Source organism: Bacillus rossius, chromosome 1 (assembly GCF_032445375.1).
Source record: "Bacillus rossius redtenbacheri isolate Brsri chromosome 1, Brsri_v3, whole genome shotgun sequence".
NCBI classification, from domain to species: domain Eukaryota; kingdom Metazoa; phylum Arthropoda; class Insecta; order Phasmatodea; family Bacillidae; genus Bacillus; species Bacillus rossius.
The window spans coordinates 104,914,227-104,933,196 of record NC_086330.1 but is presented as its reverse complement, the minus strand read 5'-3'; the positions used below and the strand labels follow the sequence as shown (position 1 = coordinate 104,933,196).

At 34.6% G+C, this 18,970-nt stretch overlaps 1 protein-coding gene across 9 annotated transcripts in view; it reads right to left on the bottom strand.

The window, feature by feature from the left end:
* The window catches only part of LOC134541238 (serine/threonine-protein kinase N), a 372,780-nt gene that overhangs the window by 350,550 nt on the left and 3,260 nt on the right, over positions 1 to 18,970 (bottom strand). The window lies entirely within an intron of this gene.

Below are 18,970 nucleotides of genomic sequence, written 5' to 3'. Positions count from 1 at the left end.
TCTTTGCCAAGACCACTGCAGAATGTCTCAAGCAATTGCTTGTTCAAATATAAGTGTAGAAAATGGACGATTTCGTGAACCTCGTATTTTTAAACTTACATAAATCCTGTATGAAGTGCTGAAGCAATTTTATATGCGTTTTAAATTAGTTTGGTGGTTTTTGTGACCGGTGGTTACATTTTCAAGTGCTAAACAGACACGTTTATTTACATACCGCTTACAGAACAAGTACATTGGATGTGAAAGACGATAACGCACATATAACAATCAGAAAAATTAAATCTACATTCGTGACGCCCAGAAACCATTAAAAATAATTTTAAAAATCTGTGGCATTACACTACTGATAAAACATGAAACCCCTTAACAAAAGCTTCGTTAGTGTAATGTTTAATGGGTTTGATTTCTGAAAAGAAGTAAAAATGAAACTGTAGGTAGCTGTTATTCAAATCTCGTCACTGACAACACATTTTTTTTAAATTATAGTTTATTGAATACCAATATAACTTTAAGAAAAATTGTATATTTTTTTCGTTTATCCAATTATTATAGTATATTTAAATATATAGCTAAGTCCATTGGTTTGGTTATTTCATACTTGATAGGCTTTGTGACATATGTTTTACTTATAATAAAATTAAATTACATGATCACAAGAAACTTGAACAAGAAAAAATAACCTATTATATTAGGAAATTAATGTCTAATATCACTGATGAATAAACGAACACTTTATAGCAACTTAACTACGTGCCTGTTAGCCTAAATGAAAACACAAAATGGTGTTGTTCTTTCACTTACGATTTAAGTTTATTATAGGAACTTATGCATTCTTAAAAAATGCTTGTTTCCTTATTGCGTTTGGTTAAAATATTTGTTTGAGACAATTTCTCAAAGTAGGAGTATAAGTTAATAATCAATAGACATATTAAAAAAAGGTTAATTGGATAGCCTTCATGATATCATTTATGGGGATAGGTAACTTGTAACTTCTTTCGGGAGAGGGGAGTATATTTGAATAAATACAACTCCCATTCCCGCTAAAGTCGTTATAATTATTGTCTAGATTATATACAAAAAAGTCAATTTCAGACAATGCCTAAAATATTTAACAAAAAAATTAGTTTAGAGTTTTTTGTAATTATTATTGTTATACAGGGACAAAAGTATTTAAAACCACAGTTTTGGGAATTTTTGATAGCTTTATCTACTTCCTTTGAAGAATATATATAATTGCCAAAAATATATATTTTAAGTAAATTATTAAAACATTTATTCATGTATATCAACATTCCTCGATGCCTCATTGAGCGGTTTGTTGTGTGAAACAGTAAGATTACAAACCCCTCGGTCATAGATTAAGTACTCTTAAATGACAGAGGAGTTCGGGTCAAACTATCAAATCTCACATTTCTTTTGTTTTCACGATAAATATGAATTATCAAACGAAGCCCAAGGTAGAAATTTGTTTTATGCCATCACACTACAAACTGAATGTAATTCCTTTAGTGAAAGTAACTGTTAATATTATCTACAAAATGCTTGGTCTTGTCTGCCATGTTTAAGAGGACCCAATATTTATATTCCCTGGCCCCAAATTCAACGGCCCTCTCTGCAGTGAATTAAATTTGCATCACTTCATTAAACTTCATTAAATAAATGTTTTATTTAATTATTTTATTCATACTTACACTTCTGCCCAAGTGCCAAATAAATAAATAGAAAATGTTTAGCCACAATTTTTTGTCATTTCTCTCTAAATTTGGCCTACTTAAGGCATCCGCAAAAAAATCTGCCTTAAGAATAAATTTGTTTTGGTTAAAATGCTCTTTTCATATTTCTTACTATAAGCAACAATTTATATTTTATTTGAAAATGAACAGTTTTGAAAAGAATCCAATTCCAAATCAACTTTAAGTAATAACTAAATTAATGTTACATTTAACATCTAAAACTAGCAAAGTTTTTACACTAATAAGTGGCAGTAAAAGAGGAAGCTACAAAATATGTTCTACATGTCTTCACATTTGATGTGACACAATAATCAATTGTGTAAGTCCAAAATAAACATTTTACAAAATTCAACTGAAACAAGATTATAGCACATTCAATTCTAATTCACTTGCAGTAACCTTTGTTTGTGTGACAGTTGATAAATTATGGATCCAAAAACATTTTGTCATAAATGCTTGTGGTACTATAATAGAATAGGAAAAAAATCAATTTTACATTAACTAATAAAAACACTATCAAAACTCCATTCTATTATAAAATTCAACATAACACTGTCAAAATAATGAGCTGCTTCACTATGTTTCTTGTTGCACACCACTAATATTACATTTCTAACAGATTCCTGGGCTGAGTGCATTGGACAGTTCAAGTGCTTGTTCACTGCAATTACACAGCTTGTAATAAAATGACATGCTATAGCATGTCTCATTCTTAGTTTACAGTGTGCACTTAAATGGGTATTTACTCTTTCTAATGCTACCAGCGCTGTCTTTGCTTCATTGTGATCCGTTGCCAGATATACACTAAAGAGCACAAAAGTGTCAGACACAACTTTGAAATTAATAAAAACATTTTTAAAATGTATCTGAAACATTGTATATTTTGTAAAGTAATATTTTAAATGATAAATTTTTGTAATATATTTTTCTATTGCATTTCCTTAAGCGCATAATATGATAAAATTAATTCTTTATTTATTAACCCTTCAATGGATACAGGGGTAACTTGTTACCCCACACAATTATGACTTAAGGTAACTTTCATATCTTAAGTTGGTAACACTGAGTGTCCCAGTATTCTCAGTTAAGGTTATGAACTTACAGCAAGTAGTTTCAAGAGTTCATGTTACTCTCTCATAAAAAGGGGGGGGGGGGGGGGGAAAGCATGTTGGGGTATCAAGTTACCCCTGTATACGCGTGTGTGTGTGTGTGTGTGTGTGTAAAATTCCAGCAGTGTAATTTTTTTTAATTTATGGCGAGTAAAAGGCGTGTGAATGTCTTGGACCCCGACTTTTAAATAACTTAAATAACTGTGCAACAATGGCTGAATAAAGTGGACTCGGATGAAGACGAAAATGAAAGTGATTGTGAGGACAATGTGAAAATCGCATCCGAACACGATGACGACATTTCGGACATAGAAAATGCTTACACAAAAGACAGCGAAAATGCCAACAATGTCGTCATCGGCTGGAATGGATTCAAGTGGAGTAAACTGGCGTCTCCTTCATCCAAAACTAGATGCCACAACTTGAAGTCCTGAAATTGCTAGGTGCCGTTGGACAAGCTAGAAACGTAGATAGTGAACTGAAAGCATGGAAAGTGTTGTTTGATGATGCTATGTTTCATAGCATTGTAATGTATACTAACCAAGAAATAGAAAGACAGAAACTGAGGTACAAAGAAGACATAAGGTATGTAGATGTCACCGATTTCAGTGAAATACTCGCTGTAATAGGACTTTGTATATATCAGGAGCTCGAAAGACTCACATTTTTCTACCAGTGAAATGTTTTCTAAACATGATCCAAAAATCTATAACGCTATGAGTGAAACACGATTCAAGTTCCGCTTTCATGTCCAAGATTTGACTATAAAGAGAGCCAAAATCGAGAAGACAAATTTTCACCAATCGTGAGCTTTGGGTAAAATTTATAAAGCACTGTACAGAGTGCTATGTTCCACATGCATATTGCACAGTTGATGAACAGTTGTTGGGATTCAGAAGCAACTGTCCGTTTTGAGTGTACATACCTTCTAAGCCACATAAATGTGGCATCTAGATAAACACCATGTGCGATAGTAGGATGTATTACATGGTTAGTGCAATGCCTTAAATAGGCAAAGAAGAGCGACCTTCACGAGAGCCTGCAGCCAGTCAAATTGTAAAACAATTGACTACATCAATCAATGGAACAAACAGAAATATAACGAAGGATAATTATTTCACATCCATTCCTTTGGCGGACGACATGTTGAAAAAACATGGTCTTACAATCGTGGATACCTTGCGTCACAACGAAAAAGAAAGTCCAGCTAACTTCTTACCAGATAGAAAGAAGACTGCTGTTTTGCTGTCGCAATTTGCACTTTGTGAGAAAAAAACGCTCGCCTTGTTCACTCCTAAGCGCTCCAAATATGTTATTTTGCTGTCTGCAATGCATTCAACTAAGACTGTCAATGTAGATACAAAAAAACAGAGATCATCGAGTTTTATAACTCTACGAAGAGTGGTGTTGACACGTTTCACCAACTGGTTCACAATTATTCAGTAGCACATCGAACAAGAAGATGGCCACTAAGATATTTTTTTGGCATGTTGGATCAGGCAGGCATAAACTCGAACATTCTATTCAATCTAACCACAAAGCCAAAGAAGCCCATTAGAAAAGTGTTTCTGAATCAGCTTGGTTTACAGCTGGCTAGGCCCCATATGGTGAATCGCCTTTCAAAAAACTTGCCTCAAGAGCAGAAGAAAGATATTGAAGATATTTTAGAAGTTGACAAAAAGGTAACACCAGTGGTACCCACAAAAAAACAGTCTTCAAGGTATAATTTGTGTGATAGAAGTAAAGACCACAAAACCAAAAATTTCCTGTACATAGTGTGCTAAGCCTGTATACACAGATCACAGAGTAGATGTCTGCTCATCCTGTAACAAATAATGTCAGTTTGGTTACAAAGGGAATGTTTTTTGAACTATACATGTGTTGTCTAGGAATGCAGCGTTTTTTACAGCTGGCTATGCCCCCATACAGTGAATCACATTTCAAAAAACTTACCTCAAGAGCTGAAGAAAGAATGTCGAAGATATTTTGTAAGTCGACAAACAGGTTACGCCAGTGGTACCCACAAAAAAACAAAGTCTTCAAGGTGTTTATTGTGTGATTATAAGTAAAGACTGTAGAACAGAAATTTATTCTAAAAAGTTTGCTAAACTTGTGTATAAGGTGTGCTAAGCCCATGTGCACGAAAAAGAGTAGATGTCTGTTTGTCACACAACAAATAATTATCAAGTTGATTTAAGACACTATTGTGAGCTGTAATTATTTTGTATGTTGGTAGTACATGTCTACACATGTTGTAAATAATATTCAGAGTAAAAAGTCAGAATTGGTACATATTTCTTATAATTATAAAACTGGGGTAATGAGTTACCCCATTTATACTTAAGTGTATGCAACAAACATGTATCCACTTAAGGGTTAAGAGTCATAATTAAAATCTGCCATCTTAATTTCAAATTTTTTTGTCAATTTTTTTAATAATAAAAATGTTTGCTCGTTCAAGCAAAACACTTCGTTTTAGGGAATGCCTTGATCTTAATAATAGCATCAATCAGAAAATAATAATTTTTGGCATTACCATCCACTAATTTTAAAAAAACTTGGCGAATTAGCAGTAGGTGTGCAGGAAAGTGCATTAGCAAAGTTACAGCCCCCTGTGAATAATACTTTTTATACAGCAGGGTTGCCAAATTGTGGAAAAAGTGGAATTTTTGCTGCGCAAGGTCCAATAAAAATATTTGTAACTTCCTTTGTAGTTGAGTGAGAACCTTGATGTAGGTCTCAATAGAAAGCTAGAAAAGTGTAATTTGATATACAAATAAGTTTTACGAATTTTAAAAGAAACTTGTTTCAAGGTAATGTTCATGTTACCTGTGACCTTGAAAATTTTGAAAAGCGTATTTTTGAAAAATGTGAAAAAATTATATGTTATGAAGTGCATTATTGGCTATAAGTGACATAAGTTTCATTTTGGGATGGATCTGGGAACATAAAATACATCTGAAATACTGACTAGGGATGCAGTGGAATTGAGCCACTTTCGCACCCAATGTTCTTAGAGCAAGTTCAGACGGTTCAGACAAGTGTATATAATCACGTCAGTCTCACAAAGCAAGGTCAGTCTTAGTGCAGCTTTGTCATTGACAACAGTGCTATACATTTGATGTGAATTTCTTAAGTTTAGCCGTATTGATAAATACTTTGCAACAATGGAAAAGAATTACATAAATGAAGTGCTGTAATCAGTTTAATATTCAGGGTCACAAAAGCAGCATAAAACAGTTGATAAATGTTCTTCAGTGGATGATACAGAAACAACCACACCTGCAGACTGGACACAAGGTATGTGATTCAGTAGCGTAGCCAGGATTTGTGTATAGGGGGGGTTAAGAAGCATGGTCCCCCCCCCCTCCCTATTAAAGCGGGGTCCGAGAGTCCTCCCCCAGAAAAATTTGGATTTTAAGGTGTAAAATAGTGCTATTTGAGCAGTTTTCGGTACTTAACTTTAAATATTGTAATGGTAAAAATATTATTAATTTTTTTAATAAAAAATTGTTTGAGTGATGAAGTAAGAAATTAATTAAAGATATTTTAATCAATCCAAGTGCTTTGTCCACGTCCACTCAAAATAGTAAATCATGCTCGAAGCTCGACAATACAAAAAAAAAAAGAATAAAAATGGTTGGGTTTCAGCAGAACTGGCCTATTCCTGGAAACAATTAGCTTTAGCTTGAAGAGTTACCCCGTCACCACCTGCTTATAATTACCGCGCTGGTTAAATACAATAGGTGTAAGATATTAGAAAACTTGGGACCCGTCACGGCGTCACATCCTTATAGCTTCTGCTGGTGACAGGGGTAGGGGAAGGGAAGGAGAATCGGTAGGGCTCGCTTTTACTCTTCCCCTCTAGTGCAGTGGCTGGTGATAGCAGTAAGACACCCAGGCTTTTAGCTAACCTGCTTTCAGATAAGAAAAAAAATAGGGGCTAAGGGGGGGAGGGTTTAGAACCCCTAACCCCCCCCCCCGGCTTCGCCCCTGATGCGATTCATGTCGGAAACAAATCTCATCAATAGCAAGTGCAAGTACTACACGGGAGGAAGAGTACAGTGAAGAGGAAAGCTCAACTGACAGTGATGAAGAGGAATCAAGCATAGATGTAGTGTTGCACACATTCAATAACAGTCTACCAAGTATAGGGGAATCACCCATAAAGAGAAGAAAAGTGAGAACAGCAAAATATGCAAGGAAAAAAGTAATGAAAATATTGTCTGCAATTCAAATCCCTGTACCAGAAGTAGGAGTATCACAGGAAAAAAGTTGTGATGAAAATATATTAGAACAATTGAACGAAAATTTTGAAGGGTGTACAGAATAAAGTATGATGGTGCAAATTTTTTACTATTTTACCTAAAGATTGGAGTATTAGCAGAATTCAGAAGGAATTCCCAACTGCAACGAACTACATGATACGAACAGCAAAGAAGTTAGTGAAGGAAAAGTGGAATAATGACATCACCTAATCCAAAACCAGGGAGAAATCTAGACTGCAGTGTCGTCAATATTGTTCAGGTGTTTTATTCAAATGACAATTCAAGCAGAATGATGCCTGGTAAAAAGGACTTTGTAACTATTCGAATTGGCGATACCAAAGAACACAAACAAAAGAGGCTCCTACTAAACAATCTGAGAGAAGTATATGCCTTGTTCAAACAGGAGCATCCAAGTATCAAAATTGGTTTCTCCAAATTTGCATCTCTATGTGGTTTTGGCAGGATCTAGTGGGACACACACTGTATGTGTGTGTGAAACACACCAAAATATTAAGTTTTTAATAGATGGCTGTAATTCGGCCAAACTCATGGAAAGAGAAAATCTGTTAACATATCACCACTATGTGGCTCAAATGATGTGTAATCCTCCCCAAATTCAATGTTTTTTCCATGAATGTGCAGAATGTCCAGGCCCTGATAACATACGAAAATCACTGGAGACTACATTGGAGCAGAATGCAATTGAAACTGTAACATTCAAGCAGTGGGTTGCATCAAAAGTTTACACACTTGAAGTTCTTGTGAAGTCATCTGATGATTTCATAGAATTGTTCATTTCTAAATTATAAATATTACAAACTCACTCTTTCATCGCATACCAGCAAGGGAACTATCTAAAGGATCACTACCTAAAGGATCTGAAAAAAAAAATTAGATGTTGGTGAGGTAGTTGTATGTGACTTTGCAGAAAATTATTCTTTCATTATGCAAGATGAAGTTCAGGGATTCCATTGGAACAATGCACAGGCTACAGTTCATCCATTTGGAATATACTACTGTGATGAGTCAACAGAGGAAATATTTTCTACCAACCTAACAATAATTTCTGATTGTCTCCAACATGATGTCATTGCAGTACATACTTTTCTTACACATCTTATTCCATTTTTGAAAGAAAAAGTCACTTTATGTAAAATATATTACTTATCTGATTGTTGTGCTACTCAATACAAGAATAAAAGTAACTTCTCAAATTTGATGTATCATGTAAATGATTTTGGAGTTGGAGCTGAGTGGCACTTTTTTTCCACCTCTCATGGCAAGAATACATGTGATGGTCTAGGGGGAACACTGAAGCGACTGGCAGCCAGGACAAGTCTGCAACGTCCTTACACAGACCAAATTATGACCCCACGGCAACTGTTTGAATGGGCTGTAAGTAGTTTGCATAACACGAATTTTGCTTATGTCACTCAGGAAGAGGTAATGAAAGAAAGGTGTTGTCTGAAAGATGTGCAAATACTAAACCAATACCTGGAACTCAGAAGTGTCATGCCTTCCTGCCTGTTTCATCTGAGGAAATAATTGTGATAAGATTTTCTAGTGAAACTCACTACATGAATAAAATTAAATGTACATTGTCTGTGAATGAAGTTAAAGGTTTTGTGACATGCATGTACGGAAGAGGGTGGTGGTTGGGATGTGTTCTGAAAGTAGAAGAAAGTTCTCATGAAGTTCTTATTAGTTTCCTGCATCAACAAGGTCCCTCCCCATCTTATGTACATCCCCAGCATCCAGATGTTATGAAGATTTCAATTGAAGATGTGCTCACAATTGTAGATCCAAGAACAGCAACTGGAAGGACATACGTTTTAACAGCCTTTGACACAAAGACCTCGAAAAGCCAACTAAAGGAAAGGAAGCAACAGTAACCTGCAGTATTGGTAATGAGTAAATGAATCATATATAGGAATTAATTCAGTGTTAAATCCACGAATGACTTAAAGATACGCCATTTTTTAAATTGTGTTAATGCCTTACTAGAGTAGTTTTAGTGAACATGGCCTAATTCACAATGTTCTAGTGTTTATTCACAGGGGGTTGTAACTTTGAGAATTCACTTTCCTGCGCCTGTACTGTTAAAGCTTTAAGTTTCATTGAATTTGGTGATGGTGATGTCAACAGGTGTGTGAAATGGCATGGAATGACCCGTATAGAAGTCGCGAGGGGATACAATTTATTCAGCTAGTTTTGGAATCCAAACTGAGGTAGTTGGAAGCTCCCCCGCCAGACAGCTCTGCTTTCGAAAAGACGGCACTCGTGGTTACAGTCTCCCACGCTAGAGTGCTATAGCATCGCTTGTCTCAAGGTCGCGCGCGTATTCTGTCTCTCTCTCTCATTCATTTGTATTTTGTTTCTTTTGCTGTGTGGAGGGCAAGCGCATTGACAAGGCGGGAGGTTATGCTCGTCGAAAAGATGCGCAAATATTTTTAACACAAATGTATTTTGTTTAAAGAACCAAAAGCAAAAAAAAATAATTCCTTGAAATATTACACAATTATTTAAAAACAGCCACTAAAATCAGTAGGTAATTCATTGGTGTTTTATTCTAGATGGTATAATAATTATTCTATTATAATAAAAATTGGTCCATTTGAATATAAAATAAATATTTTATTCACCAAATTAATTCAAGTAGTGCATCAAAGAATCTACTTTAATATGAATTCAACCAAATATGTATGCAAAGCGGAAATTATAAAATACCAGCCACTGTTATCTGTATAGTTGATCAGTGTAAATCTGTGCACAAACTTAGTCACACATGTATCATTTATTACATTCCTTGTCAGATACAAAGAATTTCCACATAGATAAACTAACACAACACACCAGCATAACCAACTGTATACCATAAAAAAATGTCAACAGTATATCCAACTTTACCAAAGATAATTACCAAACATCGTAACACTCCTTCTCAATTACAAGTCTTATCTATTCAGTAGTGAATGACTATAAAACGGACTTGTAATTGGATTATGTGTTATTTATCTTCAAGCACAGTTTGTTCCTAAACTCACAGAACTTGGTTGGTCTCAGTGGCTTGGTAAACATATCTGCAATATTTTAATTTGAATCTACATATACAGCATTCAAAACCTTCTTAGCAACAATGTCCTTATTGAAATGAAATTTGATGTCAATATGTTTTGACCTTTTAGTGTTTTCATAGTTTCGCATCATATGTATTGCCCCTTGGTTATCTACAAGCAAATGACCTTTTATGTCGTTTTCATGACCGACAAATTCGGACAAGAGTCCCTTTAAGTAGAGGAGTTCAGCAGCTGCTGTACTTCCTGCTGCATATTCTGCTTCAGCCGAGCTCAACGCTACTGCCTGCTATTTTTTTGCAACTGGTGCATACAAAAGTCCTTTGCTGTCTCCCTGCAAGTCCATTTGGAAACCATTTGCCACTAATCGAGCATTCTTTGTTCCATCTGATTTTGTAGTGAAAACCCATCTTGTCTCGATTGGATTAACGTTTACTGGTAGCTCTGCTTCGACCCAAGTCTGGAACTTTTTATGTGCATCCAATTCTTTCTCTATTGCCTTTCTCCACTCATCACTCCTGTGCACTGCTTCTTCATAATTCGGAGGACATTGACATTGATATTATCCAATATGGATGTAGTGAACATTTGTTAAATTTACTGTGCCGGTAATTAGGTATTTAAGCACGTTTTTTTTTAATTTTTAATATAAATTATTTTTGGAAATTTTATTTTCCATATAATTTGGCTACAATTGGGTGATTTACACTTTGTTAGGCTGGTTTACTCTACTTAGTTAAACTTTGCTGCAGTGGCCCGAGGCAACTTTTCTCAGGGGCCAATCTGATCTTTTGCAAGTCTAAAGACATCGTTAGCAGCTCGGATGACATTTCTCCCGCTTGCAGTCACGTCCGTGGTCTGTAATATTATTTCCCTACATGACTAAATTTACATAGAGCAGCTTCTGGCTTGCAAGCTCTATTTCTTAGAGGCCCGCTGAGCCCAGCGAGGCTCAGCACAACCGAGTATCTCGTGGACCCTCTTTCCCAGCCTCGTTGCGTTTTTTGTCCACCTTCATCCCCCAGTCCCCCCCCCCTTTTTTGGTTCTCAGAATTTAGCCCAGGATCATTGCCCTGACGTGAACTTGCCAGGCAGTGGCCTACTTCAAGGACGATTTGCCACAGAAAAAATATGTGCAAATATGGACCACACACGACATCTAGTGGCAAAAATAGTAGCTTTTGCACTTGTCGAAGCGAGTGGAGCCCGCGACACCTGGTGGCGACATTGCTAACCTCCCAACTACTTTCCTCTGTAGTCATTTGCCAGCTGCCAGAGTTCTCTCCTGTCCGTCCATTAGCCCCAGGCTGTAGCAGACGCCTCAGGCAAGTCGATCCCTTTTTGTTTCGGACACCGCTCAACAGGTAGCGCTAAAATCGGCCAGTGCTACCAACTTCAAGATATCGAAGTCACAGTTTTTTTGCGATTCCCACTCTGAGAACTTCAGAACCTTTCGGTTCGGACGCCAAAGTCTCCCCCCGCCCCCCCACCTTTTGATTGAGTAATTCCTTTTAATTAAGAGACGCGGCCCCTCCGGGGACACTTCACGTCGCGATTTCAGACTGACTGCATTAGGTTATCGGCAGATCAGCAAGACGCACATCAAGACTTCTGTCTGGCCGTAACCGAAGATGTTATCAGTTAGACAAGGGATGCTATCCCTATAAATTCTTCAAGTAGTTTAGTCCATCTATACACAGCATAATAGTTATTTTTTTTTTTAAATTATGGAAACGCCCGCGACTCCCGCAATCTTCAAATCCGTACGTGCTACGCTTCGGGCTCTAGAAGCTACCTTCCCTGTCTGGTGAGTTACTATCAGTTTTATTCCCCGACCTCCCCTTATCTTTTGCTGGCATGATCATGTTTGATTCGGACTGTTCACAGACAGGTCCAAGAGCCGGATGTGGAACTAGCCGAATTTTTGCACACTCCTCCAACAAACAGGCGCCCTGACGCCATGTTGACTGCTGGACTCCGGCCAGCGAGCATCCGACCTCCGGCCCTACAATATTTATGAACCTTTTGGAATAACATTCAAATTACTACGTTTGAAGAGATAAGAACTATATAAAACTTTCATTCTGGACTTTAAGAGCTTACATTGGGATTGCTTGAGCCTCTTTGTATCTTTTTTAATTGATGTTATTTATTTATATTAAATGAAACCTTTAATAATCTAATTAGGGCCGGCCCATATATTTTTAACATATCCGAGAGCTCTTTTAATTATGTAATTGAAATTGTATTTTAACACATTTTAATATCTGTTATACATAGAGTAATTATATTCAGACGGAATCACACCTTGTTTCTGTTCATTCCTCATGTCCTTGTGAAACTAAAAGATACACTGTTACAGCAGTGTGTAATGTCAATGGTATTTATGTATTTAATCTTATTTACCTACACTGCCCCAACGTACCAAAAATGGTAGCAGTTAGCATGGTTTGCGATTTGCTACAACTGGTAGCATTTAGCGTGATGAACTTTCTATCTGCTCTGGTTTGATTTATGAGCGATGCCATAACACTACGTGCTGAAGATGTAGAAGTAAAAGGAGTCACTAAACACATCATAAAAGTCGTGAAATATTTTAGAAATAAGCATTTGCCAGCAGTATGGTACAAAGAAGCAAAAGGCAAAAATTTGGTCATACCTATTGTTGTACGCTGTAACTCAATTCAGGATACAGAACGATCATTCGTCGAAAATCGCGGGATTCTAGAGCAGATTTGCCAAAATTATCGAGATGCAATTGATAATGACATTTACCGAATTGTAAACGATATTCAAATTGCTAACATTGGATTTGCTGGCAAGACTGGATCCAATCGCTTTAGATTGCTCCCAACGAGATGGCACGACGTATTCAGTAGCTGTCGAAATTTGGAACAATTTCGAGAAAGATTTATCAAGTCAACCAGCTCAAGTGAAATCTGCTTTCAACAAAAGGCGCGATATGGCGTTAGGTGCCCCACATTATTTGGCAAATATTCTTGATCAACGATTTGCAGGCAAAAACTTGACCCCTGAACAACGGAACACAGAATTTGCTAAATTGGAAATAAGATTTATGTCAATGGTTACATCGATAATGACCCAATCATTAATTTTTCCACAATATCTTTTTCGGACTCAGTTTCAAACAACCCCACCGCTGGATTGGTGGAAACTTCTAAACTTGAACACCACAGATGTTCAATGGGAGCAATGGGAAAATAAAAAAAGGTTCCTAAATATGTGTGAACAGCTCTTGACTGCTTCTGCTTCAACAGCAGGTCTTGAAAAAATCCTTTCAAGTTTTGGTCTGGTGCAGTCGAAGCTGAAAAACTGTTTGGGAATTGACAAAACTAATAAATTGGTGTACTTGCTAAATACCTCAACAAGTCTTCAGCAAAGAAAGGGAACTTAGATTGGATATTGCATCCTACTGATGATGATGATATTACTCAACCTGCTGATGTAGCGGATGATATGATTCAAAATGTCGATGTCCTATCCAATCCAGATTCAGAATCGGAAGATGACCTACCTACCTTTATCTTCCTTGCAGTCAAACTAAGCACAATTATAAATACGGCATTTTTGATTTTATTAATTATTTCATAATTAACAGTTTATTACAAATGACTGATTTGATAACTAGAAGACATTTGATTAAATGTATTCTAGAGTTATTATTTGTAATGTTTATTGTTTTGTTACCTAAGTGTAGGTATGACCATTGACTGATTAGAATTTATAAAAAAAGGTTTTATGTTTTGGTTTCATTTGTCCGATTTTAAGTACCTAAATAAATAAAACATTAAAAACATTTTATTTTTTATTTTTTATTTAGTATGTTTATGTAACGCATATGCAAATTGTATTCATAAATAATACAATAAAATAATATGGCTTTCATACAAAATTGATATATATGATATATATCATAAATATCCAATATTTTGATATTTATAATAAATATAGGATATTTTCGAACCCTGCTGAAAAATAAACTGATACACATTTGTTATTCAAACTTTGAATGATACATTCACTGTGATCAGGTGAAAAACTACATAGGTATATTTTATTGTGTGACTGGTTTGTGGGCATAATTTATATTATTAATAATGACTTAATACCCTCTTGTGCAATCAAAAATTAAAGTTTTTATGGACCTACTTTAATTCATGGCCTTCAACATTATCAAGAGGTAGAAAACTCTTTGTAAGATCACAATATCCCTCAAGAAAATTATGTTAATTAGATAATAGACAAAAAACCTTCAGTTGGTTTGTTAAATTCTTATACAGATAAGCCCCTATTGTCCAGAATTAGCTGATCATCATTATTATTATTGTTGTTGAAGCCCTAACATTTAATTTGATCGCTAATTACATTTACTAGATTAAGTTCAAAGACAACAAAACACACCTTTAAGTTTAAAGGTGGGATACAAACAACTAATTTAAAATTAAACATTCCAATCACATGGCCCAAATATTTGCCAATTGTTCTGTGTTGTTTACTGGCAAGTCGGGAACAAATAATTCAAATACCCGCATTCATCCACTACTTACACGCTATCAGTCTTTACAAAAGAATTTTTAAGGGTTTTTAGTGAAATTTAAGGTATTTTAAGGGCCTTTATACAATTAAAGACAGTTAAGGACTTAAGGTTATTAAGGAGATGCACGAACCATGAAAATAGTGTTGATTTTCCGTGTTTCCAGGTTTTCAAGAAACCTTCTCAATTGCCCAATTGCCCGTATTCCCGGTTTTTCCATCTGTGGTAACACTGTATTTTTTTTTTATAAAACCAAAATCACCCTCTTTATCATCTTATTTTAAAGAAAAGAAAGGCAATGCATATTTTCTACTGGTTTTTAACATATTTAAGGTGCATTACAAATTATTCTTGACCATTGTTGATGTCTAAGCTGCTGGATGCTAACCATTCATAGTGATCATCAAGAAGAGTTTGTTTTTTTATTGTGTAATTTTTATTACAATACTGTGGATTATGTGACTTTTAATGAAGGAAAATGTCTTTGCAGTGTAGAATTATAAAAGATTGCAGTTATTCTTCCAAAAATGTTAGATGTTTATAGGTCTAGGTGTTATGTAAAAAGAAGCAAAGGCTTAGTTAGGTTAGGTCAGCTACATTTATAAAACTGTGAAATAATTAAAATGTACATATTTTTCTTAAAAATTACTCTTTTATTCCAAAGGATTCTTAAGTTAAGATGTTTACTGTGTAGGTGGTCGTAACCCAAGTATAGGATTGGTTAGGTTGTGGGCATCGACATTTCAAATACTGTCAAATGTTTAAAATGTATAACTTCTGGCAAAATGGAGTTTTTTATCCAACTATATTCTGAAAATACAGTAATTATGAAGAAATAAAATAAAAATCATTCAGTTTAGTGAAATTAAAATGCAAGAATATTAATGGCAAATAATAATTGCTATAAATAATTTATAATGATTTTTCATAATAGGCCTATGACTATTACCTACCATATTACATCTTGAAACCAGGTATCACTGATGTTTGTGTGGTGAAAAAAAAAGTAGAGGAACAGTATTAGGTCATGGAATTTGGCCAACAAAAAGTGAAATATAATGATGTTTGCTTATTGTTTTCCAATAAGTATTGGCTGTGGAAAGTAAGCAACGGACGTGTTGACAAGTTGTAGTGAAATAAAAAATAGTACTGGACAGCGAAATAATGGGATAAAATATGTCAGTTTGTCTTGATATGGTCAAATAAAAAGGTATCTATTGTTACATGTAATGATAGTCATGCTTGTTCAAGTGAGTGGTTCAAGAAGAATATAGGAAACCAATAATGTTACAAAGGTAGGGGATACAGAATGTGTGTACTAAAGAATATGTACAGTGCCTAACAAAAGTTTAAGACCACCTTCAACTTTGGTTTTTTTTTTGTTACTGAGAACAAAATAATTTTAGTATTTATACAATAATTGCTTAAATTGTATATATAAATGTAATGTAACTATTTGAATATACATTTATTACTTTCTAAACAATAAACAGCTAATATTTTGTCTTTTACCCGTTACATGCAATAAGAGTTGAAATTGAAAAATCATTTAGTAAAAAAAAATTAAAAATTAAATCACACACTTGAAATATTACCTATAATCCATAAAAATAATATAATTTAATACATTTAAAATTTTTTTATAGTATTTATACAGGTTTTGAGGGAACATTAGTAAAATATATGGATTAAACATAAAATTGGCTAAGGGAATTAAAATTCTCATGTCATTTGCAACAACTTAAACAAAATTAAATTTTAATTGTCACTGAGGTATTACTGTATCGTCTATTTAATAATAAACAGGACCTCCCTTGTTTTTTAAGCACATTCGGACACGTTTACGCATGCTCTGGACCAATTTCTTGCACTCCTGAGGCGTAATTTCGTTCCAAACCTCTGATATCTTCTCTCGAAGTTCATGGATACTCCTTGGCTTGCGAGCAGCAACCCGAAGACCTATGACATTCCATAAATTTTCTTCAAGCAGGCCAGTCCAACAGTGATTTCCCTTTTTCTTCAAACCATTCCATTGTTGCTGCAGATTTGTGACATTGAGCATTTATCTTGTTGGAAAACTAAATACCCACGTGAAGCTTTTGGGCAGATGGAATCATATTCTCCTGCATAGTTTCTATGCATTTTTGCGAATCCATTGTCCCATCTATGAATCTTAATATTCCAGTACCTTCTGATGACATGCAACCCCAGATCATGACTGAACCATCTCCTCCCTGGACAGCTGGCACAAGACAGTTAGGATTTAACTTTTCTGTGGCGGTTCTCCGAACTTTTATCTTTCGGGAACTGTATAGCTCAAAACTCGATTCATCGCTGAATAGAACTTTTCCCCAATGTTCCATGTACCAGTTCCTCTTACCTTTGCACCAGTTTCTACGGTTCATCTTGTGTGTATTATTTAACAGTGGTTTTTTTAACGGAACATAGGAATACAGTCCTTTTTCCCTCAGTCAACGAGAAATTGTCATTGTTGATACTTTAATGTTTGTACTATCTTCAAATTCCCTTTTAATTGTAGGTAGCGACGACTTACGGTTCATTTTAGCCGCTTTACAGATGACTCTGTCTTCACGCACAGTTGTTGCTGTAGGCCGGCCACTGCGTGGTTTATCCGTCACCACACCCTCCTCTATAAATTTTTTTATTGTGTTCGTTACACAGATCTTACTCACACCTAACTCTAAGGTGATCGTTCTGTGAAACTTGGCACATTTACTCATACCAATTATTTGCCATTTCAAAGACTCTGATACAGATTTTTTGCCCATTTTAACAATAATTAACAGACTTACAACCTTCATCCATAAGCCATACGAACTAAAACTATTCTGGTTAAACAGGTGTTCTTAACAAAAAGATTTCTGGGCTGCTATCTTTCGAGGAAAATATAAACTACTGAATGGCGTTCATATGGTCTCGCTAGCACACTCGATAATATTGTTTTAAAATATATTAACATGCTAATAAACTTCATTATTTTATCCCTATATTTTTAAAAAAGTAAAAAAAAATAATTCTTGTATAAAATATTTTTTATTATGTTTTTTATTTCTTTAAAATAATCTCACACTTATCTAAATGGTAGTAAAAAATTGAATCAGAAATTAACCAAAAGGTTTAATATTTACAATATATTTTATAATTAAAAATGTAGGTTTTTTACAACTATAATCGTAAGCAAAAAAAATTGTATCTCGCAAACTAAATGTCATATCCCAATGCTTTTTGGTTGGATAGATGTCTCAAGGTCTGCACTGTTTACAAAATATTCATGAGATTATAACTTTAAAAAATTGAAAACTAGGGTAATTTTATATGAAATAAGTATTATGTGGTCTTAAACTTTTGTTAGGGACTGTAGGTAGTCATGAGAAAAATAAAATAGTGTGTTTCCTTATGTTAAAATATTTTAATGATACAATGTACATATAGATATAACAACATGCACTTGTGATTGCAGTAATAACAAGGAAATTGACAGTTCATGTTTTGCGATATTGCATGAATTTAATGGTGGATAAGCACTTATAAATTTTAGTTTCCAAGTATAATGTATACTTACTAGAATATTATTCATAGTAAATAAATGATTACTGCCACTAAGACAAGAAAGGTGTGTTTTTTTCCTATGGTTTTTAAAGGTTTAAGTGAATCATTAGCAGTTATTTGTATGCATTTTGTTTGCTGTGTTAGTGTGTTAAGTGAGAGGGTTATTGTGTGTTTCATTAGTGGTTATGTTACATATTTGTTTTCTTACATTAGGTGAATAATAAAAATTATCAGGAAATGTAAAAAGTCTCATTTTCCTAAGTGAGGTTAGTTTTGAACTTCTCTAAGAAAAATAAAGAATCTGAAAGGTTTGTAGAGGTGAGTTCAATTAAATCAAAAATGTTTAATAAATTTGCATTGTGATATGGTAACGATATGACGTCGCCAACTATGCTGTGCTGACTACGACCTGTACGTTCTTACCATACAAGCACAGGAAATAGGGTATTTGGACTGTTTGTTTAGCATAAAATAAGTTTAAGAAAATAACATTTAGCACATGGAATATATTTACAATATTGTGTTCTACACAAGAACAAATAGGGCTGAAGTATACTTTACTATACGTGGAAGTTAAAATCAAATTTGAAAACAAATAATTAAATCATAAAAAGTGATATCACAAATTATATATACTAAATAAACCAGGCAAGCATAGTAT